At 43.0% G+C, this 10251-nt stretch overlaps 1 non-coding gene across 1 annotated transcript; it reads right to left on the bottom strand.

The window, feature by feature from the left end:
• Positions 1 to 1926: 1926 nt before the first annotated feature.
• On the bottom strand, positions 1927 to 2125 carry LOC145357173 (U2 spliceosomal RNA). The gene has a single exon (XR_013889261.1). It is a non-coding gene; the product is annotated as a U2 spliceosomal RNA (small nuclear RNA).
• Positions 2126 to 10251: the final 8126 nt, after the last annotated feature.

Below are 10251 nucleotides of genomic sequence, written 5' to 3'. Positions count from 1 at the left end.
AATTTAGCATGGACAATCAACCTAATCCACGTACCTTTGGTCTGTGGAAGGAAAACAGAGCACCTGGTGGAAATCCACTCAGACACAGGGAGAACGTACAAACTCCACACAGTGAGTGCCCAAGTGGGAATTGAACTCAGGTCCTCGGCACTGTGAGGCAGCAGTGCTAACCACTGTGCCACCATGCTACTGTCCTCAGTGAAACATTCAAGATTACGAAGGGGCTTGACAGGCTAGCTACTAAGGCATTCTCCCTGATTGGGAAATCTAAAACAAGAGGAAAAGTCTCAGTATAAGGGACCAATCATTTAGGATGGAGGTGAAGAGAAATTTCTTGCACTCAGGGTGTTGCGAATCTTTGGAATTCTTGACCCCAGAGCTTTGTGGACAAACCTTCACTGAATTCATTTGAGGCTATTGTTGAAAAAAGAGAGATGTGCCCAATTTTACTGCCTTGCCCACCCGAGGCTCATAAGATCCCGCCTGAGACCAAGAGACAATGCCATTCTGCGAGCCTTGCCCACCCAGCGGGCCAGGCGGTAAAATTCCAGCCCACGGGGTGAGATTTTCCAGCCACGCTCACCCCAAAACTGGAAAGTCCCACATGAGGTCAATAGACCTTTTCCTGGTCTACCCTCTGCCCGCTACAATTCCCATGGCAGGCAGGACAGGAAAATTTCCTCCATGTTGGCTAATCCTTTCATCTTGCACTCATCAGGGTAGGTTCTATGATTAGCAACAGTCAAAGGAACAACAGTTTATATTGCATGGGATGATTGGTATGAAGTGGAATCTGGTTGTTCAAGGCAATACACAAGTTCTGCCTTACCAAACAACTATTTATAGTAAGCCCACTTGTGACACTAATAAATAAAAAATAAAATACTAAATAAACGATAAATGTTTTATTCTTTATTTTGAAAGTTCACCTGCAGACTCCTGTAAGTTTATTCAGTAACTTTTCTCTGTGGTTGAGAGACACACTGAGTTAGGGTCCATCAAACCAGGTTTCACTCTGAGATCTGCTATATCCAGAATTAACATCAGCTGGGATTGGTAACAGAACATAATTAACAGTTCAGATATCAAATCCTCTGTTCATGCCTGGCCAACAAATGAGAGAAATACGTAAACATGAGGCAAGGTTAATGCCTAATTAATAAACTTAATTCATTAACTAATTAATTAATCTTGATTAATAAGGGGACCAGGGGTTTTGGGGAAAAGGCAAGAGAATGGAGATGAGAAAAAAATCAGCCATGATTGAATGGCGGAGCAGACTTGATGGGCCGAGTGGCCTGATTCTGCTCCTATGCGTTATGGTCTTAAGAGAATGGGAACAGCAGAAGACTGATGTCAAAATGAGAACTGATTGGAAGAAATAGAACTTTTGAAGAAAGATACCTAAGACGGAAGCGTTATCAAACTTCTCGACTTTAATACTTCAAAGTAAGAATGGTATGAAGGATATAAATTTAAATGAATGAAAAGGGCATTTCCTGGCTGACTCCCCACTCTCTGCAGCCATGAGTGTCATGTTTTTATAATTATATAAAGGCAGCAGTCCACTCGTAAGGGACCTTGCAAATACATTGTAAATTCATTTTATTGAGACTAGACACAGAGGAAGATTAATACACAAGCATAAAACTTGAAGACAGCAGAGCTGAGTGCATCTATTGTTCATTCGGCAGTAAGGACACTGCAGCTGCGAGCAATAGAAGATCTAATTTCACAAAGTAAGTCAAAGAAAGAATAAAGAAAGTACATTCAAGCACCACTTGGGCCACACCCTGGATCACAAATTTTTTTTAATGTTTTATTCCAATTCAATCCAATCAAATCAAATCCAATTCAGAGTCCCAACAAGTTGGGACATTCCCGATCCAAGCTGACAAGACAGGGCTCTCACCTCCTGTCTTAGGCTTGATCTACATGATCCAAGCTGATTGGAGTGGGCATAGCTCCTCCTCCAAGGCATGATCTCATTTGCATCTTAGCCAAAAGGCTGAGATGCCGCTTGAAAAAATTACTTCAAATGAAGCTAAAATGTATCCCAATGACTTCGACCAAGTACAGCATGTTGATACTACACTTGATCTTAGCCAAAAGGCTGAGAAGCAACGCTGCTCACAATCCCCATCTGCTGCCCACAATCCCCATCTGCTTTCTATTTATACTGGATCAGTTGACCACCACATCATTTTGCCGTTGGTTATATTGTCTACTGGATCAACTGGTCAGCTGACCCTCACAGCATTTTACCATTGGTTATATTATGACAGATTCCAATGTTATCATCGTGTACATGATAACATCTGCGACTGGATTGCGTGACACCCTTCCTTTCTACTGATGCCACACTGCAGTCCTTCAAGGACATTTTACAACAATGAACTCATCCAAAATTCTGCTGCTTGTAGCCTAACGTGTACTGTCACCCCTGTGCTTGCATGATCTGTATTGGTTCCAGATTTGGCAATCTCAGATTTCAAGTCTTCATCCCTGTTTCAACGCTTGTGTGGCTTCTCTCCTCCCTCTCTCTCTGTAATCTCTTCAAGCCCTACAAACCCTCAGTACTCCCTACTTTTACTCATTCATAGGATATGGTCATTACTAACTAGACAGCAATTATTGCCCACCTCTAGTTCCCAAGGGCAGTTGAGAATCAACCATATTGCTGTGGCCCTGGAGTCACATGCAGGCAACACCAGGTAGGGGTGAAAGATTTTCTTCCCTGCAGCACATTAGTGAGCTAGATATGTTTTTACAGCAATGACTTTGTGATAAATCAGTACTTTCTTAATTTAAGATTTTTTTATTGAGTTCAAATTCCACCATCTGCCATGGCAGGATTCAAACCCAGGACCCCAGACCACTACCTGAGTTTCTAGATTACTAGTCCCACAATTATACCATTAGGCCATTGCCTGTCTTTAGTTCATCCCTGCTTTTTAATTTATTTCCTGTTGATGGCTGTGCCTTCAGCTGCCTAGGCCCTAAGCTCTGGAATTCCCTCTCTAAACTTGTACTCCTCTCCACCTCTCTCAACCCTCTGAGACACACTTAAAACCTGCCCCTAACTTCCAAGTCACTTGAGTTTTACTATGTCTTTGTCAGTGCTGGATTTTGTTTGATAATGCTTCTGTAAACTGTCCTGGAAATTTTGACATATTAAAGATGCTATATAAATTTAAGTTGCTGTCTCAAACAGAAAAGTATTTTTAAGACCAATGATGGTTAGAATAGTCTGGTGGATGAGATAATGGAAGCCAAGTAAAGGGGGGAACATTCAATGTGTACTTGAATGCAATAACGGAATAAGCTTCTACCAGGCTGGGTTCAGTGTATCAAATGATGTTTTTCAGGTTCTTTTTCATATTCATAATCTAATATATTAAAACCCTTGCACCTGCATGGATTTCTCATTAACCTTTTCCCATTATAAATTTTCAGGTCCACATTCAGAATGGAAATTGCCTGTGTAAACTTGTCAGCTACTAATTACACCCCTCACTAAAATTATTACGATGGTAGTACCACTGGTGGGAGGGCTGTATCGCACTGCTGCAGGTACATGTAGATAGTATCTATTATGAATTTGGGCACAGGAATTTATAATGGGGAATAATGAAAAATAAAGATGGAATGTACGAAAGCCACTGCACCCTGGCCCAATTGTGATCCGGTTTTGAACCTTGCTCCACAGTAGGACTGTGCTAGGCTTTTAGTCCCTATGAACCACAGGAGGTAGACCATTCATTTATGACTGAGCTGCCCAAAGACGGGTTCTTGGCTCAGTAGCTGCCAATGCTTTATCCTGAGCCGTTTTCTTAGCAGTTTTTGCGGTGGTGGTTTGTCATTGCCTTCCACACTCAGGGGCAGTTCGAGGATGCTGGTCAGAAGCATACATCACCTGGAACAGGAATGAACCCTGCATTGTTGGTGTTATTCTGAACCACATTATTTTAAAATTAATTTGTGGTATGTGGGTTTCACTGGCTGGCCAGCATTTAGTGCCGATCCCTAGGTGCCTGAGGGCAATTAAGAGTCAACCACATTGCTGTGGCTCTGGGGTCACAGGTAGACCAGAGCATGTAAGGACAGCAGATTTCCTTCCCTAATGGACATTAGTGAACCAGATGGGTTATTCTGACAATCGGCGGTGGTTTCATGGTCATCAGTAGATTCTTAATTCCAGATATTTTTCATTGAATTCAAATTCTACCATCTGTCCTGTCGGGATTTGAGCTCAGGTCCCCAGAACATTAGCTGAGTTTTTGGATTAATCTTTGAGTGATAATACCACTAGGCCATCACCTCCCCTAAAATCCCATTCAGCAGCTACTGAGGAATTTGAATCCAAGCTGATTTCCTTTGCAGGTCATTGCCCTGCTGCATTGCCACTGAAGCATTCTTTAGAATACCTACATTTCCTTTTATTCATCCATGGTATATGGGTGTCGCTGGCATTTATTGCCCATCCCAGAGGGCATTTTAAGAGTCAACCACATTGATGTGGATCTGGAGTCACATGCAGGCCAGACCAAGTAAGGATGGCAGATTCCCTCCCCTAAAAGGTAATTAGTGAACCAGATGGGTCTTTACGACAATCACCAATGGTTTCATGGTCATCATTAGACTTTTTTAATTCTAGATTTATATTGAATTAAAATTTTACCATCTGCTGTGGTGGGATTCGAGTCCACATTCTCAAAGCATTACGCTGGGTCTTTGCATTTTCAGTCCAGCAACAATACCACTACACCACCACCTCCTTAAATACCAGCCAAAGAGTTGAACAGCCACCTCCAAGCTTTTCTTCAAGTTCCCCTCTTCACTTGGCTTCCATTATCTCATCCATCATCAAATTTATCCTTAATGTCAGTTCATCTGCTATGTTTTTGCTTTTCGCTGTTGCTTGAGCCAAGTTTCAATTCAGACTCAGTTGCTTTGCTCTCACCTTTGGACCTGAAGGGTGTGGATTTGAGTCCCACTCCAGACTGAATCAAGGCTGAGATTTTAAGTGCAGTACTGAGGGAGTGCTTCACAGCTGATGGTGCTACCTTGAATGTTGAAATGAGACACGGGATGGGATTTTATGGCCTTGCTTGTCCCGAAACCAAGGTCAACAGACCTTTCCATTGTCCACCCATCCAATTCTCATGGCGGGCAAGGTAGTAAAATTCTGACCACTGTCTGCCCCCTCTGGTGGGTGAAAAGGATCTCACAGCACTAATTGAAGATGAGCAAGGGGGTTTGCCCTGGTGCGCTGGGTCCTGTTAATACCACAACTAACATCGCTGGAACACATCATCTGGTTGTTATCACATTCCTGTTTGTGGATTTTTCTGCTCCATTTGGCTTCTGAGTTTATTACATTACAACAGTGACTACACTTCAAAACTACTTAATGGGCTGTAAAACATATTTGGGATCTCCTGAGGTTATGAAAAGTGTTATGTGGACGCATGTCTTTTTTAGCTCTGGCCTGTTGAAGCCTATTGAAATTCTGGCAAGTTTTGTCAATTGCATCAATTTGAATATGTCATCTGAGCTGATTGAAAGGTGCAATTTCAAAATTCAAACCACAGGTTCATAGAATCCCTACAGTGCAGAAGGATGTAATTTGGCCCATCAAGGCTGCACAGACTACAGTCCCATTCAAGTCCTATCCCCGTAACTCCACATATTTACCCTCCTAATCCCCCTGACACTAAGGCACAATCCACCTAACCTGCATATCTTTGGAATGTGGGAGGAAACCCCCGCAGAAACAGGAAGAATGTGCAAAATCCACAGACAGTGACCCATGGCTGGAATTGAACCCAGGTCCCTGGCACTGTGAGGCAGCAGTGCTAACCACTGTACCACCATACCATCCCAGATCTATCCTCAGAGAATGTAAGGTCCAGTTCATAACATCTTTTTGTTAATCCCTATATCTATTCACTGAAGTTAAGTAAATATATTACTTTGCATTGACCTTGAGGATGAGACTCTAGTGTTTTGCATGGAAATATATGAAAAATATATGGGGGAATGCAATGGCCTGGTGGTATTACCGCTGGACTATTAATCCAGAAACTCAACTAATGTTCTGGGGACCCGGGTTTGAATCCCACCACGGCAGTTGGTGGAATTTGAATTCAATTAAAAATATCTGGAATTAAGAATCTAATGATGACCATGATACCATTGCCGATTGTTGGAAAAGCCCATCTAGTTCACTCATATCTTTTAGGGAAGGAAATCTGCTGTCCTAACCCGGTCTGGCCTATATGTGACTCCAGGGTCACAGCAATGTGGTTGACTCTCAACTGCCCTCTGAACAAGGGCAATGACGGATGGGCAATAAATGCTGGCCTGCCAGCGATGCCCATGTCCCACAAATGAATAAAAAGAAGCCAAAGTACTTTGAACAGCGGCTTTGAGTTTCGTGTGAAAATGTTCCAACTTTGAGAAAGAATGAAAGCATTTTGACACTTAATGCTGGCCAGCCAGCATATATAAATATCTTAGGAGCAGTGGACAATTACCACAGCTGTATCGTCACATCAATAATATCAGAGGGTTGGAAAGATTACCCAAATGAAGGGCAGTAACTGCATGATTGACTTGATAACAGGCTTCTAGCTTTTGCCCACCACTTACACACAGTTTGAGTCTGGTTTGAATGTCAGGTATAATACCTGGTTACAGTTCTTCAGTGATTCATCATATCATATTAATGGAAATGGGACCACATGGTTAGATAGATCAGAAATTTAGTGGATCATAATTGCATCAATTTCTGCCCCCATCTTGCTGATGGAAATCTAGGATGAAATTTCATGTCAACCCCACTCTCCTCTGTGTTAATTAAGAGCTCGTGTAAAACAGGCGCAAGTACAACACCTCCATGCTTCTACCATGCTACCTCACTCTCATAACCGTTTGCCTCTTTTTTTCCCCTCTTCGGTTGTTACGCAGGATGGGGCTCTGTCATTGGGATATCCATTTCAGCAGCATTAGTCCAAGCATAATCAAGGACCCCCATGCACCCTGGACATCCTCTCTTCCACCTTCTTCCATCGGGAAAAAGATACAAAATTCTGAGGTCACATACCAACTGACTTAAGGACAGCTTCTTCCTTGCTGCTGCCATCAGACTTTTGAATGGATCTACCTCGCATTAAGTTGATCTTTTTCTACCCCCTAGCTATGACTGTAGCACCACATTCTGCACCCCCTCCTTTCCCTCTTTGAATGGTATGCTTTGTCTGTATATCACGCAAGAAACAATATTTTCACTGTATATTAGTACATGTGACAATAATAAATCAACAAATGCTGGCTAGCCAGCGATGCCCATGTCCTACGAATGAATAAAAAATATCAAATCAAATTAAAAATCACTGGAAATGTTGAGGGGAGGGGGTCGGGGGCGGGTCTGTACCATTTCAGGAACATCAACATTGCCAGCACTTCCATTAATTAATGCAAAATCAGTGAAGGTTTCCTTTAAAATGGAAAATAATTTTGCATTCCACCATTAGAAACTTCTAACATGTCAATGTCAGGTGACCTTGCACCATGCTGAATGTAAGGTAGCCAGAGTCACAAAATTGCTACAGCACAGAAGGAGGCCATTTGATCCATCATGTCACGCTGGCTCTTGGAATGGGCAACTCACCCAGTACCATTCTGCTGCCTTCTTCTGGTAATCCTGCATATTTGTCCTTTTCAGGTAACAGTCTAATTCCCTTCAGAATGCTTTAATTGAACCTGCCTCCACCATGTTCTCAGACAGTACTTTCCAAACCCTAACCACTTGCTGCATGAAAAGTTTTTTCCACTTATTAGTTTTGCTGCTTTTACTAATTACTTTAATTCAGTGTCCTCTTGTTCTTGATTTTTTTATTGGGTTGGAACAGTTTCTCTCTCTCCACTCTGTGCAGACCCCCTCAAGATTTTGAACATCTCTATCAAATCTCCTCCCACCTTTCTTCGCTCTAAGGAAAACAGCCTAATTTCTCCAACATAATGGAAGTTCCTCACCTCAGGAACCATTCTCTGAATCTTTTCTGAATTCTCCCCAATGCCTTCACATCTTTCCTAAAGTCCAATATCCAGAACTGGATTCAATACCTCTGTTGAGGCTGAAGTAGTGCCTTATACAAATCCAACATAACCTACTTGCTCTTGCACTCTATGCCCGATTAATAAAGCCAAGGAAAATGAATCCTTTAGGGAGGCAGTGGCATAGTGATAATGCACTGCTGGAGACCCAAGGCAATACTCTGGGGACCCGGGTTCAAATCTCATCATAGCAGATGGTGAAATCTGAATTCAATAAAAATCCAGAATTAAAAGTCTAATGATGACCATGAAAACATTGTCAATTGTCGTAAAAACCCCACAGGTTCACTAATGTGCCAGCCTTAACTGGTCTGACCTACATGTGACTCCAGACCCAATGCAATATAGTTGACGCTTCAATACCCTCTGAAATGGCCTAGCAAATCACTCAGTTCAAGGGCAGTTAGGGATGGGCAATGAATGCTGGTCGAGCCAGCGACGCCCACATCCCTGAATGAATAATAAAAAAACTGCTCTCTCAGCCTGTTCTAGAACCGTCAATGATTTATGCACATATACGCCCAGGTCCCTCTGCTCCTCCATCCCTTTTTGAGTTGTGTGCTTTGTTTTTATTGTTCCTCCATGTTCTTTCTACCAAAACATTTCTCTGCTTTGAACTTCTTCTGCCACCTGTCTGCCCATGCCGCCAATTTGTCCATGTCCTGAAGTCCAGAGGTCCAGAGATGCCCTGGCCACTTCCAGTTTTCGAGACCACTAGCCATAAGAAAAGCATGAAGATACATGAAAACAGAATAATGCACCAAAAAAGGGTGAGATATAATTTCAATTTTTATATTCAACAAATGCTTTTCCAGTCTTTTTTTGTGCAAATGCAGTAACTATTGAAGAAAAATCTGGTTTTCGTGCAAAATGTCAGATTTGATATTAAGCGTGGCGAGACCATTCAAACGCTCTTGTCCCATAGAGAATTTAAGCATGGCCAATGCACCTAACCAGCACATCTTTGGACTGTGGGAGGAAACCAGAGCCTCTGGAGGAAACCCACATAGACACAGTGACGATGTGCAGACTCCACACAGATAGTGATCCGAGCCAGGAATCGAACCTGGGTCCCCGTCAGGCAGCAATGCTAACCACTGTGCCACCTTGCTGCCTGCTAGTTGAAAGGTGAAAGCTCTTTACCTACTTCAACACGTTGAAGGTGTTTTACAGAGTGGAAAATTGCTGCGCATAATATTCCAAGGGGGTCCGTGTTGCATTGGGGTCACTTAATTACTAAATATCAGAACAATCAGAACTCAGGAGTATGTGGAATAATGATGGAAATTGGTGATGTCATCAAATTGCAGTAGACGGAAAATTCATAGAATCATAGAAGGAGGCCACTTGGCCCATTGAGCTTGCACTGACAATGATCCCACCCAGGCCCTATCCCCATAACCTCACTAATCCCCTGCTAAACCCCCTGACATCAAGGAGCAACTTAGCATGGCCTTTGCACACCTTTGGCGTGTGGGTGGAGCACCTGGAGGAAACCCACGCAGACATGGGGAGAACGTGCAAACTCCACACTGGCAGTGACTGAGGCCGGAGTGAACCCGGCTCCCTGATTCCGTGAGGCGGCAGTGCTAACCACTGTGCCACCGTGCCGCCCAAAATTGTGATGGGAATTGTGAAAGAACATAGGAGGAGGTAGATAAATTGGTACAGCCTTGTCCAACCTTTTCACATTTCAATAAGGCGGCATGTTGGCACAGCGGTTAGCACTGCTGTCTCAAAGCGCTAGGGACCTGGGTTCAATTCCAGCCTCAGGTCACTGTCTTTGTGGAGTTTGCACATTCTCCCCATGTCTGCATGGGTTTCCTCTGAGTGCTCTGGTGTCCTCCCACAGTCCAAAGGTGTGTGGGTTAGGTTGATTGGCCATGCTAAATTGAACCTAGCATCGGGGGGATTAGCAGGATTACAGGAAGAGGGCCTGGGTGGGATTGTGGTCGGTACAGAATTGATGGGCTGAATGGCCTCCTGTAGGGATTCTATGAATATTTTTCTCACTTCACAACATTAAGCATGAATTAAAAAAAAACAAAGTAATACATTGATAATTTTAAAGAAGGATGATTAATAAAAGTGACTCATTAAAAAGCGCTGAGTGACAGAGCTAAGCAATCA

Source organism: Carcharhinus amblyrhynchos, chromosome 22, assembly GCF_965287045.1.
Source record: "Carcharhinus amblyrhynchos chromosome 22, sCarAmb.v2.hapA, whole genome shotgun sequence".
Taxonomy (NCBI): Eukaryota; Metazoa; Chordata; class Chondrichthyes; order Carcharhiniformes; family Carcharhinidae; genus Carcharhinus; species Carcharhinus amblyrhynchos.
This window is presented reverse-complemented; position numbering and strand designations above follow the sequence as displayed.